This window comes from Mobula hypostoma, chromosome 25 (assembly GCF_963921235.1).
Source record: "Mobula hypostoma chromosome 25, sMobHyp1.1, whole genome shotgun sequence".
Taxonomy (NCBI): domain Eukaryota; kingdom Metazoa; phylum Chordata; class Chondrichthyes; order Myliobatiformes; family Myliobatidae; genus Mobula; species Mobula hypostoma.
The window spans coordinates 18,676,413-18,697,480 of record NC_086121.1 but is presented as its reverse complement, the minus strand read 5'-3'; positions in this window follow the sequence as shown (position 1 = coordinate 18,697,480).

Genomic DNA, 21,068 nt, shown 5'->3' with positions numbered 1-21,068 from the left:
ACTTCTTAATATCTGGACTTCATTATATCTCCCCTTGTCCAGTGTCTTCCCACGTACCTCGGAGACACCTCTCACACCTGCCAGCATTTTCATCAATTCCAATTTCCATCTGCCAAGATGCTCATCGTTACCCAGGACAACCAGTCTCAACACACTTTCATCTCCCACCAAGGGGGTCTTCAGGTCTTTGGTTTCTTCCTTGAACAAAGAGCCAACCAGTTCCACTCCACTAATATCCTCACCTGTTTGGCAGAACTTGTCCTTGCCCCCGACAACTTCTCATATGTTTGTTGCCCTGAGTCCTGATAGGCTCTTGACCCAAAACGTTGACTTACAACTTTTGCCTCCATGGCATGATAGTGTAGTGGAGGGCAGCACAGTACCATAGTGGTTAGCATAATGCTTTACAGTACCAGCGACCCAGGTTCACGTCCCACCACTGCCTGTAAGGAGTTTGTACGTTCTTCCCATGACTGCATAGGTTTCCTCCTGGTGCCCTGGTTTCTTCCCACAGTCCAAACATGTACTGGTTGGCAGGTTAATTGGAAATTGTCCCATGATCGGACCAAGGATTGCTGAACGGTGAGGCTCGAAGTGCTGGAAGGACCTATTCCTCACTGTATCTCATTGAATAAATAGACATTGCTTGAGCTGCTGAGTTCTATAACTATTCTGATTTTTGACCTAGATCCCAGAAGGTGCAGTCTCATTTGGCTTTATGCATTTGTTATGTGCCATACATACTCAGCTCCCCAGAATGGGAATGCTAATGGACTGCACGATCGTGGGTTCTGAAGGCGTTTGAATCAGCGGGGTGCACAGTACAGCTCTGTCAGCTGGCTCTGTGCTGTTGCCTCAGAGTCCCGTCCTTTCCACTGCTCCAGGAACTGGGAGCAAATCCAGCAGTGGTCGCCCCTTGCACCTTGCTGTGGTGATGCGGCCCATGAGGCTGGTGTTCAGCGGGCTAGAATGAGGGGGTTCACTGCTCAGTCAGGAGAAATTGATTTCTGGTCTACACACTGGCTAATATGGTGAGTTAGTTCTTTACTGGGCACTGGAAGAGGTGACACCATATACTAACAAACTGTCCAGATCTAACAGTTTCTTGTCACCACCTGCTGGGAGTGATGAAAGCTGTTGTTTGCCTCGTTTTGTTTGGCATTACAAATTGAATTGACTTTATTACTTACATCCTTCATATACATGAGGAGTAAAAATCTTCACATTACATGTCCATCTAAATGTGCAATGTACAACTTATAATAATTTACAATAAATAGTATGTACAACAGGACAGTCAACATAACATATAAATGCAATTGTATCATCGTGAATCAATCAGTCTGAAGGCCTGGTGGAAGAAGCTATCCCGGAGCTTGTTGGTCCTGGCTTTTATGCTACGGTACCTTTTCCTGGATTGTATCAGCTAGAACAGTTTGTGGTTGGGGTGACTCAGGTCCCCCGTAACCCTTTGGGCCCTTTTTACACACCTGTCCTTGTAAATGCAAACAAGAGGAATTCTGCAGATGCTGGAAATTCAAGCAACACACATCAAAGTTGCTGGTGAACGCAGCAGGCCAGGCAACATCTCTAGGAAGAGGTACAGTCGACGTTTCAGGCCGAGACCCTTCGTCAGGACTGTCGAAGGGTCCTGACGAAGGGTCTTAGCCTGAAACGTTGACTGTACCTCTTTCTAGAGACACTGCTTGGCCTGCTGCATTCACCAGCAACTTTGATGTGTGTTGCTGTCCTTGTAAATGTCCTGAATAGTGGGAAGCTCACATCTACAGATGCGCTGGGCTGTCCGCACCACTCTCTGCAGAGTCCTGCGATTGAGGGAAGTACAGTTGCCATACCAGGCAGTGATGCAGCCAGACAGGATGCTCTCAGTTTCCCTGTGCAGAGTTTTATCAGTGGCAAAACAACTGAATCTATTACTATAGAAACCATAGAAACTACAGCACAGAAACAGGCCTTTTGGCCTTTCTTGGCTGTGCCGAACCATTTTCTGCCTAGTCCCACTGACCTGCACACGGACCATATCCCTCCATACACCTCCCATCCATGTATCTGTCCAATTTATTGTTAAAAAAGAACCCGCATTTATCACCTCATCTGGCAGCTCATTCCATACTCCCACCACTCTCTGTGTGAAGAAGCCCCCCTAATGTTCCCTTTAAACTTTTCCCCCCTCACCCTTAACCCATGTCCTCTGCTCTTTTTCTCCCCTTGCCTCAGTGGAAAAAGCCTGCTTGCATTCACTCTATCTATACCCATCATAATCTTATATACCGCTATCAAATCTCCCCTCATTCTTCTACGCTCCAGGGAATAAAATCCTAATCTATTCAACCTTTCTCTGTAACTGAGTTTCTCAAGTCCCGGCAACATCCTTGTAAACCTTCTCTGCACTCTTTCAACCTTATTTATATCCTTCCTGTAATTTGGTGACCAAAACTGAACACAATACTCCAGATTCGGCCTCACCAATGCATTATACAACCTCATCATAACATTCCAGCTCTTATACTCAATACTTTGATTAATAAAGGCCAATGTACCAAAAGCTCTCTTTACAACCCTATCTACCTGTGACGCCACTTTTAGGGAATTTTGTATCTGTATTCCCAGATCCCTCTGTTCCACTGCATTCCTCAGTGCCTTACCATTAACCCTGTATGTTCTACCTTGGTTTGTCCTTCCAAAGTGCAATACCTCACACTTGTCTGTATTAAACTCCATCTGCCATTTTTCAGCCCATTTTTCCAGCTGGTCCAAGTCCCTCTGCAGGCTCTGAAAACCTTCCTCACTGTCTACTACACCTCCAATCTTTGTATCATCAGCAAATTTGCTGATCCAATTGACCACATTATCATCCAGATCATTGATATAGATGACAAATAACAATAGACCCAGTACTGATTCCTGTGGCACACCACTAGTCACAGGCCTCCATCTGGAGAAGCAATTCTCTACTACCACTCTTTGGCTTCTTCCATTGAGCCAATGTCTAATCCAATTTGCCACTTCTCCAGGTATACCTAGCGACTGAATTTTCCTAACTAACCTCCCATGCAGGACCTTGTCAAAGGCCTTACTGAAGTCCATGTAGACAATATCCACTGCCTTCCCTTCATCCACTTTCCTGGTAACCCCCTCGAAAAACTCCAATAGATTGGTCAAACATGACCTACCATGCACAAAGCCATGTTGACTCTCCCTAATAAGTCCCTGTCTATCCAAATGCTTGTAGATTCTGTCTCTTGGTACTCCCTCCAATAACTTACCTACTACCGACATTAAATTTACTGGCCTATAATTTCCTGGATTACTTTTCGATCCTTTTTTAAACAACGGAACAACATGAGCCACTCTCCAATCCTCCAGCACCTCACCTGTAGACAGCGACATTTTAAATATTTCAGCCAGGGCCCCTGCAATTTCAACACTAGTCTCCTTCAAGGTCCGAGGGATCACCCTGTCAGGTCCCGGGGATTTATCCACTTTAATTTTCCTCAAGACAGCAAGGACCTCCTCCTTTTCAATCTGTACAGTTTCCATGGTCTCACTACTTGTTTCCCTTAATTCCATAAACTTCATGCCAGTTTCCTTAGTAAATACAGATGCAAAAAACCTATTTAAGATCTCCCCCATTTCCTTTGGTTCTGCACATAGCCAACCACTCTGATCTTCAAGAGGACCAATTTTATCCCTTACAATCCTTTTGCTCTTAATATACCTGTAAAAGCTCTTTGGATTATCCTTCACTTTGACTGCCAAGGCAACCTCATGTCTTCTTTTAGCCCTCCTGATACTATCATGAAATGCAGAGCTTAGAAAATAGGACTATAGTTTACTAGAATAAAGAGTAGCAATAAATTTAATAGAAAAGCCTTCGAAAAGTAGAAGATACAGCCCAGTTCATCCCAGGAAAAGAACTCCCCACCATTGAGAACATCTACAAGAAAGCAGCATCCATCACCCACCATCCAGGCCATGTTCTCTTCTCACTGCTGCCATCAGAAAGGAGGCACAGGAGTCTTAGGTCGCACACCACCAGGTTCAGGTACAGTTGTTACCCTTTAATCATCAGGCTCCTGAATCAGTGTGGATAACTTCACTCAGCTCAACACTGATTTGATCACTGAACACGGCCTCTGGACTCACTCTCAAGGACTCTGCAACTCACATTCTCAGTACTCTTTATTTATCTGTTTGTTTGTTTGTTTATTTCCTTCCTCACTTATTTATCATTCTTTCTGTATTTGCACATTTTGCCTTCTTTTGCACATAGGTTGTTTGTCAGTCTTTACATGTGGTTTTTCACTGATTATCTTATATTTTTACATTCTACTGTGAATGCCTGTGAGAAAATGAATCTCAGGGTAGTATATGGAGACATATACTTACTTTGATAATAAATATACTTTGAACTTTGAAATGTATCTGCCACACTGCTTGAGCCTCAGTAAAGATGCTGGAGGTTGGAGATCCTAATATTAGAAAGAAAATGAAAGCCACAGATAGTGCCAGGGATGGGAAAGTGCAGTGAAGCTAAGAAATTTGAAAGATTTAGCTGCCATGTGTAATATTATGGAGAGTTTAGTGAGGGTGAACAGGAAAGGGTTATTCCCTGATGAAGACTTGATGACAGACTGTCGAGCACAATAAACTAGCATTCCCACATTCTGCAACTTCAATAATTACATATCAAAGTAAACACACACAAAAAAGCTCTCTCACACAATTCTGTGCAATTTTTTCCCTCTTGGAAGCATGTTTATAAATTGTTTCAGTAAAGGGATGTTATTTACATGGCTATGGGCTTTGAGACGGTCTTGTACGTTTAAGTTGCATTGTTTTATACATTTTTCCATCCTTACAGTTTATCTCATCTCCAGATAATCCCTTGCCTCAGAGTTTACTTTCCAGAAGAGGCAGGAATGGTGGGGACAGAGAAAGGTGGTGGTATGGGTTGTGGCTGAGGGTGGGGAATGATACCTGGAGCACAGGTAGGAAGATGTTGGTTGGTGCATTTTGTGGTAGTGGCGAGTTTGCAAAATCAATCAGAAAAACAAGGAAATGCATTTTTGTAAGAATACAGAGGCAATGTCACTGAAAATAGAATCAGTTTATGGGTCTCAGATTTCCTGGAAAGAGGACCAGAACCCTTTCCCCTATAAGTTTTCCGTTTACTGGATCACACTGGGTCCACAGCGCCATCTGCCAGTCACACCTGCAACCTGCAGCCATTACTGTTCCATCCCAACCAATTCTACCCTCAACCCACATGCACTCGCTACACCTTCAGAGGACTCTGAGCACTCCTAACAGTTAAAGATATTTTCAAGACTTGTTCTTCACATTCATTTTCATGTTTAACTGAAATTTTGTCAAATTCCTCCAAGATTCAGGCAAATACAAAGCATCTATCAAACATCTTCCCAAGTGCTTTACAGTCCACCAAACACTTTTCCATTGTAGACCCTCTGTAATTGTTATTGTAAATAGATTAAACCAGTTAGGCCTTTCAGCCTCTTGTGCCTGTTCTGCCAGTCTATTAGATCATGGCCAAAACTTACAGTGGATTGAATTACCCGAGCCTGGTACCTTTCCCACAACACACAGCCAACAAAGTTCACTCAGTGCAGAGAAATACCTGTGGAATGAGAAACAGGTCCTGGTGCATTTTTGACCACTAACTTGGTTTCTTACAGGTCCTGCATTTTATTTCAGATTTGCTGCATCTGCAGTTCTTTTATTTTCAGTTGTTATTTTTATTTAATGATTTAATTTAGAAATTAACAAGCCCTTTCAGTCCAACGAGCCCAAACCACCCAATTACACCCCTGTGACCAACTGACCTAGTGACCTGCACTTCTTTGGAATGTGGGAGGAAACCAAAGCACCCGGAGGAAACCCACGCGGTCACGGGGAGAACGTACAAACTCCTTACAGACAGCAGCAGGGATTAAACTCAGGCCACTAGCACCGAAACAGTGTTACGCTAACCTCCACACAATTTGCAAAGTGCTGTTTGTTTCCAAACATCTGTGGGAGTTCTATGAGAAGGCTCCGACCTTTCATCATGATTTGTGTAAGCACACCTTTCTGATTTCACTCCCGATTAACTTGACTCCAATGCTCACATATACTTTTCATGTTAAACAGCACAACCCCACACCCAAAGGAACCACGGTTATGCAAATAGACTTAATTTGACCCATCAAATGTCATGTCAGTATCTATATCTGTGGTCCTCCAAAGCCTATAGATTTATCCCGTGCAACGCTTAGAAATTCTGGAGGAACTCAGCAAGGCCAGTCGGTATCCAGGGAACTTGATAAATAGTTGCCGTTTGGGAAACAAACAATTCTTTTGCAGATTGTGTGGAGGTTAGCTTAACACTGTAACAGCGCCAGTGACCTGGGTTCAATCCCTGAAGAAGGGACTCAGCCCAAATCGTCAACTCTTTTGTTCATTTCCATGATGCTGCCTGACCTGCTAAGTTCCTCCAGCATTTTGTGTTTGTTGCATTGGGATTTCTAGCACCTGCAGAATTTTTCGTATTTAAGACTTATCTAGTGTGGTGATAAATGCAGCTTTGAGATAAAGTCCCATGTCCCATTCTTCTGTCATAACTTAATGATTTTTAAGTGTCTCAACTCCCCGATCCCATTAAGAAAATCATACAATTTATCACTCTCAAAGCCTGGCATTGACTCCCATTCTTTTCGCTTTGCCCTTTGCCTTAGCTCAGTTTGGTTCCTTCATTAACTACTGCAACCGGCACAATACACCCAGTCTCCTAAGTTATAGTCATCTGTAAACTTGGATTTATACCATGCTGCGTGCATTTGCAAATCTGAGCACGTTGCTTGGGGTTCCCCTCAACCTGTTATAATTTTATAGAAATGTAGAAACACAGAAAAACCACAGCACAATACAGGCCCTTCGGCCCACAATGCTCTGCCGAACATGTCCTTACTTTAGAAATTACCTAGGGTTACCCAGAGCCCTCTATTTTTCTAAGTTCCATGTACCTATCCAGTAGACCCTATCATATCCGCCTCCACCACCATTGCTGGCAGCCCATTCCATGCGCTCACCACACTCTGCGTAAAAAACTTACCCCTGACATCTCCTCTGTACCTACTTCCAAGCACCTTAAAACTGTGCCCTCTTGTGCTTGCCATTTCAGCCCTGGGAAAGAGCCTCTGACTATCCACACGATCAATGCCTCTCATCACCTTATACACCTCTATCAGGTCACCTCTCATCCTCCGTCGCTCCAAGAAGAAAAGGCCAAGTTCACTCAAACTATTCTTGTAAGGCATGCTCCCCAATCCAGGCAACATTCTTGTAAATCTCCTCTACACCCTTTCTATAGTTTCCACATCCTTCCTGTAGTGAGGTGACCAGAACTGAGCACAGTACTCCAAGTGGGGTCTGACCAGGTCCTATATAACCGTAACATTACCTCTCAGTTCTTGAACTCAATCCCATGGTTGATGAAGGCCAATGCACAATATGCCTTCTTAACCACACAGTCAACCTGCGCGGTAGCTTTGAGTGTCCTGTGGACTCCGACCCCAAGATCCCTCTGATCCTCCACGCCGCCAAGAAATCACAAAGAGAAGGGGGTCCCAAAACAGATTCCTGAGGCACACCACTGGTGACCGACCTCCATGCAGAATATGACCCGTCTACAACCACTCTTTGCCTTCTGTGCGCAAGCCAATTCTGGATCCACAAAGCAATGTCCCCTTGGATCCCATGCCTCTTTACTTTCTCAATAAGCCTTGCATGGGGTACCTTATCAAATGTCCTGCTGAAATCCATATACACTACATCTACAGCTCTACCTTCATCAATGTGTTTAGTCACATCCTCAAAAAATTCAATCAGTCTTGTAAGGCATGACCGGCCTTTGACAAAGCCATGCTGACTCTTCCTAATCATATTATGCCTTTCCAAATGTTCATAAATCCTGCCTCTCAGGATCTGTTCCATCAATATACCAACCACTGAAGTAAGACTTACTGGTCTATAACTTCCTGGGCTATCTCTACTCCCTTTCTTGAATAAGGGAACAACATCTGCAACCCTCCAATCCTCTGGAACCTCCCCCATCCCCATTAATGATGCAAAGATCATTGCCAGAGGCTCAGCAATCTCCTCCCTCACCTCCCACAGTTACCAGGGGTACATCTTGTCCGGTCCCGGAGACTTATCCAACTTGATGCTTTCCAAAAGCTCCAGCACATCCTCTTTCTTAATGTCTATATGCTCAAGCTTTTCAATCTGCTGTAAGTCATCCCTACAATCGCCAAGATCCTTTTCCGTAGTGAATACTGAAGCAAAATATTCATTAAGTACCTCAGCTATCTCCTCCGGTTCCATACACACTTTTCCACTGTCACACTTGATCGGTCCTATTCTCTTACGTCTTATCCTCTTGCTCTTCACATACTTGTAGAATGCCTTGGGGTTTTCTTCAATGCTTCTCGCTAAGGCCTTCTCATGGCCTCTTCTGGCTCTCCTAATTTCATTCTTAAGCTCCTACCTGCTAGCCTTATAATCTTCTAGATCTCTATCATTACCTAGTTTTTTGAACCTTTCGCAAGGTTTTCTTTTCTTCTTGACTAGATTTTCAAGAGCCTTTGTACAGCATGGTTACTGTATCCTACCATCCTTTCTCTGTGCCTATGCAGAACGCCACACAAACATCCCCTGAACATTTGCCACATTTCTGCCGTACATTTCCCTGAGAACATCTGTTCCCAACTCATGCTTCCAAGTTCCTGCCTGATAGCTTCATATTTCCCCTTGCTCCAGTTAAACACTTTCCTAACTTGTCTATTCCTATCCTTCTCCAATGCTATGGTAAAGGAGATAGATTTGTGATCACTATCTCCAAAATGCTCTCCTACTGAGAGACCTGACACCTGACCAGTTTCATTTCCCAATACCAGATCAAGTACGGCCTCTCTTCTTATAGGCTTATCTACATATTTTGTCAGGAAAACTTCCTGAACACACCTAACAAACTCCACCCCATCTGAACCCCTTGTTCTCAGGAGATCCAATCAATATTTTGGAAATTAAAATCTCCCACCATGACAACCCTGTTATTATTACACCTTTCCAGAATTGGTCTCCCTACCTGCTCTTCGATGTCCCTGTTGCTATTGGGTGGTCTTTAAAAAACACCCAGGAGAGTTATTGACCCCTTCCTGTTTCTAACTTCCACCCACAGAGACTCAGAAGACAATCCCTCCATGACTTCCTCTTTTTCTACAGCCATGACACTATCTCTGATCAACAGTGCCACACCCCCACCTCTTTTGCCTCCCTCCCTGTCCTTTCTGAAACATCTAAAGCCTGGCACTCCAAGTAACCATTCCAGTCCCTGAGCCATCCAAGTCTCTGTAATGGCCACAACATCATAGCTCCAAGTACTAATCCACACTCTAAGCTCATCCACATTGTTCATGATGCTTCTTGCATTAAAATAGACACATCTCAAACTATTGGTCTGAGCGTATCCCTTCCCTATCCTCCCTCTCGCACTGTCTCCAAGCTCTCTCTATATGTGAGCCAACAGCCCCTTTCTCCGTCTCTTCAGTTCGGATCCCACTCCCCCAGCAATTCTAGTTTAAACTCTCCCCAATAGCCTTAGTAAACCTCCCTGCCAGGATATTGGTCCCCCTCAGATTCAAGTGCAACCCGTCCTTTTTGTACAGGTCACCCCACCTCAAAACAGGTCCCAATGATCCAGAAATCTGAATCCCTGCTTCCTGCTCCAATCCCTCAGCCAAGCATTTATTCTCCACCCGACTCTATTCCTATACTCACTGGTGCGTGGCACAGGCAATAATCCCGAGATTACTACCATTGAGGTCCTGCTTCTCAACTTCCTTCCTAACCCCTTGTAGTCTGCTTTCAGGACCGCCTCCCTTTTCCTACCTATGTCGTTGGTACCAATATGTATCACGGCCTCTGGCTGTTCACCTTCCCACTTCAGGATATTGTGGACACGATCAGAAACATCCCGGACCCTGGCACCTGAGAGGCAAGCTATCATCCGTGTTTCTTTCCTGCATTCACAGAACCTCCTGTCTGACCCCTAACTATAGAGTCCCCTATCACTGCTGCCTTCTTCATTTCCCTACCCTTCTGAGCCACAGGGACAGACTCCGTGCCAGAGACGTGGCCACTATTGCTTCCCCCAGGTAGGCCATCTCCCCACTCCCCAATAGTACTCAAACAGGAGTACTTTTGTTATTTATGTTCTCTCCTTTCCTGAAAACTGATGATATTCTTGACCCATTCCCTTCAGTGGCAGTGACATGGTTGAGTCCCTTACTACCAACTACTTGAAATTACTATTAACTAAGCATTCTGCAACACTAGCCATTAAATGTACACATTGTAAGTATAAGTGGCCATGGGAGCAGGTCAGAGCCTGGGGGTCTTGCTGAGAGTGGTATCTCCTATCCCCTCAAAGCATTTCCATCACTTGTGAGGTACGTATCGGTTAGGAATAGGTAATAGATGTCAATCCCTTGGATGGCAGCCATATTCACAGTCACCACTTCCAGCTGCAGGAAGCAGAGTTCAGCCTTGGCTCACCGTGACTTAACATTTCTCCCGCACCGTTGCCCTTGGCTATCCAGTATGCTTCATCCCAAAAGGCAAGAGCCTGGAAGCAGTGTTGGACCACAGAAGAGAGGTTCCGATTAGTGCAGTGCTTCGCAGAGCCAGTTGTAAGATCAAGGTTCAATTCTGTCTGTAAGGAGCCTGTATGCTCTCCTTGTGACTGCGTGAGTTTCCCCCCTGGGTGCTCCAGTTCCCTTACACATTCCGTAAGTGTACAGCTAGGGCGAGTAAGTTGTCTGCATGCTACGTTGGCGCTCAAAGTGTAACAATTGTGATGACACTTGTGGGCTACCCAGCACAAACCTTGCTGATTTTATTTGACACAAATGACACATTTCACTGTCTGCTTCAATGTACGTGTGACAAATAAAGCCAATCTCTTTAACAGGGCAACCCCAGTAACATTCAAGAGGCACAACACAATCATGGAGAACAGTCTACTTGACTGATGGTCCATCTACCACTTTAAATACCAATTCATTCCACAGGCACACCATGGCTACAGCGTATTTTTATACACAAAATGTGCTGGAGGTACTGGGTGCTGGGTACGCTACCCGTAGCTTACCATTTTCTCCAAAAATAAGGACAAGAAGTGCTTGGGGAAGCCACTCTTTCAAAATCATCTCTACAATTCATTCTGACTTGGAAATACCATGATTAGTACCAGGTGAAATGCTGGAAAACCGTGCTCACCAGCAATGTAGAATTACTCATCATCATCTGGCCCAGGACAAACAAGAATGGGCAATGAATGTTTACATTTCCAGAAAAGCAACACTCTTTCCAGGAAAGAATGTAAAGATAATGGCGTTTGACTATAAAAGGCCTTTGCAAATGACGGAATAAATGTAATAAATTGAAGTGGTTGGAGAAAGGGGTCCCTGTATTAACAGTTTGATATTTAAAGACAACTGAGAAATGTTGATGACACTTAGCTTTGACAGAAATTACCAGAGTTAAAATATCAATTTATGATGATGGAAATTTCAATTAAATAGTGAAAGATCTCAATAGGACAATTATTGAACAAGATTTGGAACTGCCTTAGTTAACACATAGAGCGAAATTCTTGAAGTCGAATAGTATGTGTCAACTTACTTCCTATATTTTTTATTTGGCTTGTGTGTAATAGGAGGCAATACAAAAGTTTCTTAGGCTGTTTGAACTTAGATAGAATTACGTATATTTTATGGCATAGAAATAGGCATTTGTCCCTACAATTTTATAACAGTGTTTAGGTTTCACCGTGGCCTCTTTTCGCCCTATTTTCTCAAACCCTACTCATATAGTCTCGCGTCCTTTTTCCCTCTTCTTAAAACACAGCTGTGAAATTCACTTTGCTTCAGTGAGTTTCACATTCTCGTCGCTTTTGGGGATAATAAGGAAAGGAGTTCCTACAGATTTCTTTATTAGATTTAGCAGGGACTGTCATGTTCATAGCTTGATATTCTGGAATTTCATACTGGAGGAAACATCCTCTATATATCTAACCTATTGAAACCCAACCATAATCAGGTCAGTCCTCATCCTTCTGCAGAGAAAAGAATTCCAGCGTTTTTATTCTTTCCTGATATGTACCTCAGTTCTGATATTCTCACACAGCTTTATGAACGATTGAGCTAATGTAATCCTAGCCAATTATTAAAAATCTACATAAATTATACATCAGACTCAAGTTCAATGAAAAGAAGAATGAAAGATTAATTCCTGTTTAATTGCCTCATTGTCCAAACATGTTCTTCAAGTTCAGCTTTGCACTGTTCCTCAGTGACAATGTGTCATGATCTCCCCTTCCACATGCCCCCCCCCCCCACTGCCATCACCACTAAACACACAAGACTCTGAAATCACTGACAGAAGAATGATTTGTATCCGTGTGAATAAAAAGGGTTTGGAGAGTAAGAACGGTGTCACGTATATAATTATCCTCCACTGAATCAATCATCTGATCCCAGCTGAAGAAATAGAGCGGATACAATTCTTCTCAGTGTTCCTCAGCTGGAGATACATCGGTCTGGACTGCCCACTGGAAGGTTCACGTGAAAATGTAGCGTAAGTTCAGTAACAAATTAGCCAGGGATGCCCTCTAGAGTTGAATGCCCTGAGGCTAGCAATGTCTGTGCCGACCCATGGTCACATGCTGTTGTAGTAAATCACTTTGTCCCACGGCCATTCTTCAAGTAGGGCTGGTAACCTTCAGTTCTTTGTGGCATCACAACCAAGCCGATGGCCGCTCATACAGATTCCTCATTCCTTGATAACCAGCTCCAAACCAGCAGATGAGATAGGCGCTATAATCTTCCTGAGATCAATAAAGGAGAAGGGACTGTATGGATCAGACAGGAAAGGAAGGGAGAATTTGTCCATTGTGCCAGTTCCAATTCACAAGTGCAAAACAAGGTTAACTAAACTTGCTCCCAGCCCTCCACCTTTGCGGCCACAGACGCAAAGAGAGAACCTAATAAACTAAGCAAATTTTCCCTTCGAGCTCTGCAGGGGATTGTACACAGTACCGGAATACTTCAGCTGGCCACTAGGTGGGGTAGGAATCAGTACTGGGTAAATTGGGAATATCCTGCCCCAATTTACTTTCCTTATTTTGAGATGAAGTTGAGTGAAAGCTTATTCCTGGGCTGCTCCATGCTGACACGGGTAGGCAAATTTCCAAACTTCATTGGGCTGACTAACTCTGGTTGGATGCATTCCTATCTATATGAAACACTGTTGCAGGAAAGCTGCATCCATCATCAAAGATCTTTTCTCGCCGCTGCCATCAGGAGGAAGGTACAGGAGCCTCAGGACTCACACCACCAGGTTCAAGAACACTTACTACCCCTCAACCATCAGGCTCTTGAACAAGAGAGGATAACTACATTCATCTATTGAGATGTTCTCACAACCAATGATCTCACTCTAAGGACTCTTTATCTTGTCATTTCATGCTCTCGTTATTTATTGCTATTTATTCATATTTGCATTTGCCCATTTTGTTGTCTGCTGTGTTCTACCTGCTCTTTCATTGATCCTGTTTATAGTTACTATTCTATAGATTTGCTGAGTATGCCTGCAGGATAAAGAATATGTGGTGTGATGTATTTACTCTGATAATAAAATTTACTTTGCACTTTGAACTTTTTCCTGGAGCAGCATCACATGGCTCCGAATTCCCACTGCCCCATCCAATCCAAAAACCCTTTCATACATTCTGAGTAATAAAAAAGATATAAAGTAACCAGTAGTTTAATGCCATTCTGAGTTGTTTGTCTAACTCATGTGTAGACAGGCCCACAAATTGGCATTATCTAGAAGCTGGATAATTATACAACATGCCTACAATATTTCAGTAAGGACTGGCTCTATCTCAAGGTTTAGACAAACTGAAGAATGATCCTAAATCTAATGTTTCTTATCAATTAGTATTTGAATAATAATTACGCCCTCCCACTGCCCTCAGCTCCTAACTCACAATGAGTGGTGAATTACCTTATGCACTGCAGGAGGGGCCATGATAAAATTCTTCTCTTTTAAACAAAAATACAGTTCATCATGGGATCAATTATGCTGATGTAGGCAGCTGCTGCAACTATTTCCTGTAGTCACCAATTCCCAAACCTCTCAGGTCCAGACATAAAGGGACTCTTCCTGATGAGCTGAAACATCCCAGACTCCAGAAGAATCTCCTACATGATTATCAAACGGCCAAACACTGCATTGAAGGAGAACTGCCTCTAAAACTTCACTGTCTGCTGGCAAAGCCATATTTCAGCTTTCCTGGCTGTCAAAACTATGAGAATTACACATATTTCTAAATGACAGATATTCAGAACCATTTATAAATTCTTGAAATTAAATACAATTAGATTTTTCTGAAATTATAAAGAACAAAATTATCCAAATACACAAAAAAATTAAAAACTTCAATGAAAGCTCAAACAATTGCAATAAATGGAATATTTACACCTTGACTTTCTTCATTACATTGATTTCTTCAATCCCCATTGCCAATGTCAATACTGTTGAATCTCAAGCAACACACATGAAAGTTGCTGGTGAACGCAGCAGGCCAGGCAGCATCTCTAGGAAGAGGTGCAGTCAACATTTCAGGCCGAGACCCTTCGTCAGGACTAATTGAAAGAAGAGCTAGTAAGAGATTTGAAAGTGAGAGGGTGAGGGGGAGATCCAAAATGATAGGAGAAGACAAGAGGGGGAGGGATGGAGCCAAGAGCTGGACAGGTGATTGGCAAAAGGGATATGAGAGGATCATGGGACAGGAGGCCTAGGGAGAAAGAAAAGGGGGAGGGGGGGAGCCCAAACGATGGGCAAGGGGTATAGTGAGAGGGACAGAGGGAGAAAAAGGAGAGAGAGAAAAAGAATGTGTGTGTATATAAATAAATAAATAACTGATGGGGTATGAAGGGGAGGTGGGGCATTAGCGGAAGTTTGAGAAGTCAATGTTCATTCCATCAGGTTGGAGGCTATCCAGACGGAATATAAGGTGTTGTTCCTCCAACCTGAGTGTGGCTTCATCTTGACAGTAGAGGAGGCCGTGGATAGACACATCAGAATGGGAATGGGACGTGGAATTAAAATGTGTGGCCACTGGGAGATCCTGCTTTCTCTGGCGGACAGAGCGTAGGTGTTCAGCGAAACGGTCTCCCAGGCTGCGTCGGGTCTCGCCAATATATAGAAGGCCACATCGGGAGCACCAGACGCAGACTATCACCCCAGCCGACTCACAGGTGAAGTGTCACCTCACCTGGAAGGACTGTCTGGGTCCCTGAATGGTAGTGAGGGAGGAAGTGTAAGGGCATGTGTAGCACTTGTTCCACTTACAAGTATAAGTGCCAGGAGGGAGATCGGTGGGGAGGGATGGGGGGGACAAATCGACAAGGAAGTCACGTAGGGAGCAATCCCTGTGGAAAGCGGGGGGGGAGGGAAAGATGTGCTTAGCGGTGGGATCCCATTGAGATCTCTCCTTTTTCTCCCTCTGTCCCTCTCACTATACCCCTTGTCCATCCTCTAGGCTCCCCCCCCTCCCCCTTTTCTTTCTCGCTAGGCCTCCTGTCCCATGATCCTCTCCTATCCCTTTTGCCAATCACCTGTCCAGCTCTTGGCTCCATCCCTCCCCCTCCTGTCTTCTCCCATCATTTCGGATCTCCCCCTCCCCCTCCCACTTTCAAATCTCTTACTAGCTGTTCTTTCAGTTAGTCCTGATGAAGGGTCTCGGCCCGAAACATCGACTGTACCTCTTCCTAGAGATGCTGCTTGGCCTGTTGCATTCACCAGCAACTTTGATGTGTGTTGTTTGAAATTCCTGCATCTGCAGATTTCCTCGTGTTACTGTTGAATCTCAGCTGGGTTGAGATCTGCCATGATACTCATTGGAGAGTCCAGCGCTAAAGGTCCTGGATGGAACCAGCATCCACTATGGCCAAAGCAATTCTGAACATGTGTTTGTCCATAAATGCATGAAATTTCTTGGTTTGCTGACACTTAAACAAGAAAATACCAACTTGCTAATCCTTACAATTACAATTGTGAATCAACGCAGAGCTGCTACAATAATCATTATAGCGCTCGGGAAACCTTCTCATTGCTTAAATTGTTCGGGAAGAGCTTTGGAATACTTCCATCTCTCAGAATTCATGGAATAATTCATTGGGATGGATATTGGTAAAAAGATTTGCCCGAGTGAATTTTTCATAAGTGTCTCTTTAATTGTCATGCCTCATTGATCATCAAATAGACTGCTTTATAAAAGTTTCAGGGAAAAAAAAATTCTTTCCCTCAAGGGAAGCTGTTTTTACATACATTCACGGGATGCAGTACTGTTCACAATGGCGGTATTTATGGTCTACCCGAACACCCCAAGTCAGAATGGAGGAAACAGTTAAGTCTAGGACAGACTGCATAAGGACAGCAGATTTTCTTCCTAAAGTATAATTAAAGAAACAGATGAACTTTTCTTCAGCAGTCCAGTTGTTTCAAGGTTACAGATACTGAAACTGGTTTTTTTTTATTAAATCCTAGATTAATTAGTTGCTTAAATTTAAATTCTCTAGCTGCAATAATGGTATTAGGATTTGTGTCCCTGGATTAATAGTCCAGAATTCTAGCAGTTAGTCGAGTAACTTAACTACTGCACTACAAAACCCAACTCTAGGAGAAGCCGACTTTCTTTGTGAGGTTCATCCCCCTGCTCTTATACTGCTGGATGGACTCTCCATTATATTGGACACAATTCACTTCATTGGGAATGTGGGTTAAAGACTTTCCTGATAACTTGCTGTTCATCACAAAGTTTCGCCATGAAATTCACCAAAGTTTATTTGCTTCCTTTATGAGTTGTAGAATTAAAATCTTTGTTTTGACATCAAACAAGGAAGGTACAAGATCACTTGGTTACAGTGTCAGCGAGGAACCCCTTTCCTATATAATTTCTCCCATTCACACATTCTCTATATCCTACCTTCTGACTTCCTCCAACCACTTCCTCGTTACACTTTACTCACGTTTTTGTGTCCCTTTTTTTGATTGTCTTTCCCTTTCCCACTTTTTTCCTTCTCCTTTCTCCTGTGATGTTACGCTACACCCCGGCTGGAAGAGAAATAATTTGGGAGATTCTCCTTTGGCAGCCTCCTTTCCACACTCTGTGTTCACTACTAGATATTCCTGGGATGAAAGTGTTGTCCTATTAACAGTGGCTAATGAAATGAGATCTATATTCTTTCCAGTTTTAAAACTCAAGTTTTAAAAGGATTAAAACATATAACATCCTGAGGGTGCAGGACAGGTGGATGTTGAGATGCTTCCACTAGTGGGAGACTCTTGAATGTGCACAAGGTTAGCCAGCAGTCATTTAAAAATAAGGCATGTAGGAGCCTCTTTCCACAAAGAGTGATGGACCTGTGGAATTATCCACCGCAGAAGGTCATGGAGACCAGATCATTGGATGTATTTAATGAGAAAGTAGATAAATGTTTGAAAGAGTGGAGAATTGAGAGCTATCTGTAACTAGTGCAGAAGAAAAGATGAAGCCTGGGAAAGATAAGTCATGATCATGTTAAATGGTGGGGCTGGGTGGCCCACTCCTGCTTCTGTCCACTTATACTCTCGTGTTCACATGTAACCCCACACCCCATCCCTTGATACCCTCCCATCGATACTTAACAAACCACTCACACCGTCAAGATGCAACTCTCCTCCCAAGTGCACCTGTGTGCGCCGATTGAAGTTTTAATGAGTTTAAATACGTTTACGTATTTTAGGTCTCAGTGAAACTTCCGCTTTGATCTTTGGTTTATTAACTGTGTTGAAACCAGAGTCTGGGTTTTGCTGTTCGGTGAAACAGAGGCGGCTTTAGATTTGCGGTCATCTCACACTCCGTCTTTCACCTGTTGCTAAGTTTACAGACAACACAAGACGGTGTGGGGCCCACACAACTACCTAAGGAAACAACTAGGGATTTTCTCTCAAACTCCCTGCAAACACATATGGGTGCTGCCAGAAAAAAGCAGTAAGGAATACCATTCCTGACAGGCTTGATATAACAGTTGGAGTTCAGGGAATTCCAAGACACTTCACTAGTATCAGATTGAAGACAGTTGTATTAAGTGGATAAAATACATACAGTATTAAGGATGAAAATGACAGTATTGAGCTGTTATATTGCTGAACATTGAGACTGTTGTAGTTGAACATAATATAACTGGATAATGAGGATTAACAAATTTTACAAGTTTGATAAGCCAGGTACTGTATATATGCATTTTGGACAACTGATTCAAGCGCACGCACTATCAGATACATTATAACTGGTTATCGGGGTAATGTGCAAATTCTAAAAAAGTGCAGAAGCCAAAAATCTGAAACAAAATCAGAAAATGCTGAGAAAACTCAACAAGTCCAACAGCATCTGTGGAAAGAGATACAGGTTTAGCATTTCAGGTTAGAGTCCTTTCATCAGAATATGCCTGAATACTAAAAAGTGATGGTATTGTGTACTGACAACATGATGAATATTTGGTATTAATACAGTAATTGAATTGATAAGCATTTAATCAGGCCAACATAAAATACAGATCATAAACAACATAATAGAATATAAAAAATCAGAATGAGGGATATGGATATCAATAAATATTGGATCTGATATATTGAATACTGGCAACTGGACCTGAAGATGAATAATGTTATTGAAAATAAATATACATAATCATATGTGTATGATTTTGTCACTGATATTAGTAATCACTGAAATAGGCTTTACAGACAAATATGTGCTATAACTGATATTGAGACTGATAAGACAATGTATTAGACACAACTTAGCTCAATGCTAGAAATAGGTAACCAACATTTGTAGATAGTAAATGCATCTTTTGAATAAATTCAACCCAATATTTTCATTTAGTTGTTGGCTAATATACTACTCACTATGTACTGCTGTTGTTTGTGATTTTTTAATCTGGTTACAAGCAACAGACTTAACCAGATTTTGTTTTCATTCATTTACAATATATGGACATTGCCTACAAGATCAGTGCTTATTGGATGTTCACAACTAGTATTGGACTATTGGAGGCTGATGGTTTAAAAAGGGCTTAAATGGCTGAATATTATTAACTCATATGAGACATAAGAAACACATAAAATTCAAAATGGAAACAGTAATTAAACACTAGGATCTGATTTATCTAAAGTTAATTGATTAAAATAACCAAATACCTGGAGTGATCTAACAATTTCTGAGAACTGCTGTGACTTGTTATTGGAGGTATGATTTTAGCGAGATGGTTGGGACCTATACAGTGGTATGCAAAAGTTTGGGCACCCCTGGTCAAAATTTTTGTTACTGTGAATAGTTAAGTGAGTAGAGGATGAACTGATCTCCAAATGTCATAAAGTTAAAGATGAAACATTCTTTTCAACATCTTAAGCAAGATTAGTGTATTATTTTTGTTTTGTAAAATGTTAGAGTGAAAAAAGGGAAAGGAACACCATACAAAAGTTTGGGCACCCCAAGAGATTTGAGCTCTCAGATAACTTTTACCAAGATCTCAGACCTTAATTAGCTTGTTAGGGCTATGGCTTGTTCACAGTCATCATTAGGAAAGGCCAGGTGATGCAAATTTCAAAGCTTTATAAATATCCTGACTCCTCAAACCTTGTCCCAACAATCAGCAGCCATGGGCTCCTCTAAGCAGCTGCCTAGTACTCTGAAAATTAAAATAAATGATGCCCACACAGCAGGAGAAGGCTATAAGAAGATAGCAAAGTGTTTTCAGGTAGCCGTTTCCTCAGTTCGTAATGTAATTAAGAAATGGCAGTTAACAGGAACGGTGGAGGTCAAGTTGAGGTCTGGAAGACCAAGAAAACATTCCGAGAGAACTACTAGTAGGATTGCTAGAAAGGCAAATCAAAACCCCCGTTTGACTGCAAAAGACCTTCAGGAAGATTTAGCAGACTCTGGAGTGGTGGTGCACTGTTCTACTGTGCGGTGACACCTGCACAAATATGACCTTCATGGAAAAGTCATCAGAAGAAAACCTTTCCTGTGTCCTCACCACAAAATTCAGCATCAGAAGTTTTCAAAGGAACATCTAAACAAGCCTGATGCATTTTGGAAACAAGTCCTGTGGACTGATGTAGTTGAAATAGAACTTTCTGGCCGCAATGAGCAAAGGTATGTTTGGAGAAAAAAGGGTGCAGAATTTCCTGAAAAGAACCTCTCTCCAACTGTTAAGCACGGGGGTGGATCGATCATGCTTTAGGCTTGTGTTGCAACCAGTGGCAAAGGGAACATTTCACTGGTAGAAGGAAGAATGAATTCAATTAAATACCAGCAAATTCTGGAAGCAAACATCACATCGTCCGTAAAAAAAAAAGCTGAAGATGAAAAGAGGATGGCTTCTACAACAGGATAATGATCCTAAACACACCTCAAAATCCACAATGGACTAGCTCAAGAAGCGCAAGCTGAAGGTTTTGCCATGGCCTTCACATTCCCCTGACCTAAACATCATCTAGAATCTGTGGATAGACTTCAAAGGAGCAGTGCATGCAAGACGGCCCAAGAATCTCACAGAACTAGAAGTCTTTTGCAAGGAAGAATGGGCGAAAATCCCCTAAACAAGAATTGAAAGACTCTTGCTGGCTACAGAAAGCGTTTACAAGCTGTGATACTTGCCAAAGCGGGTGTTACTAAGTACTAACCATGCAGGGTGCCCAAACTTTTGCTTCGGGCCCTTTTCCTTTTTTGTTATTTTGAAACTGTGAAAGATGGAAATAAAAAAGTAATCTTGCTTAAAATATTAAAGAAATGTGTCATATTTAACTTTATGCCTTTTGGAAATCAGGTCATCTTTTACTCACTTAGCTATTCACAGTAACAGAAATTTTGA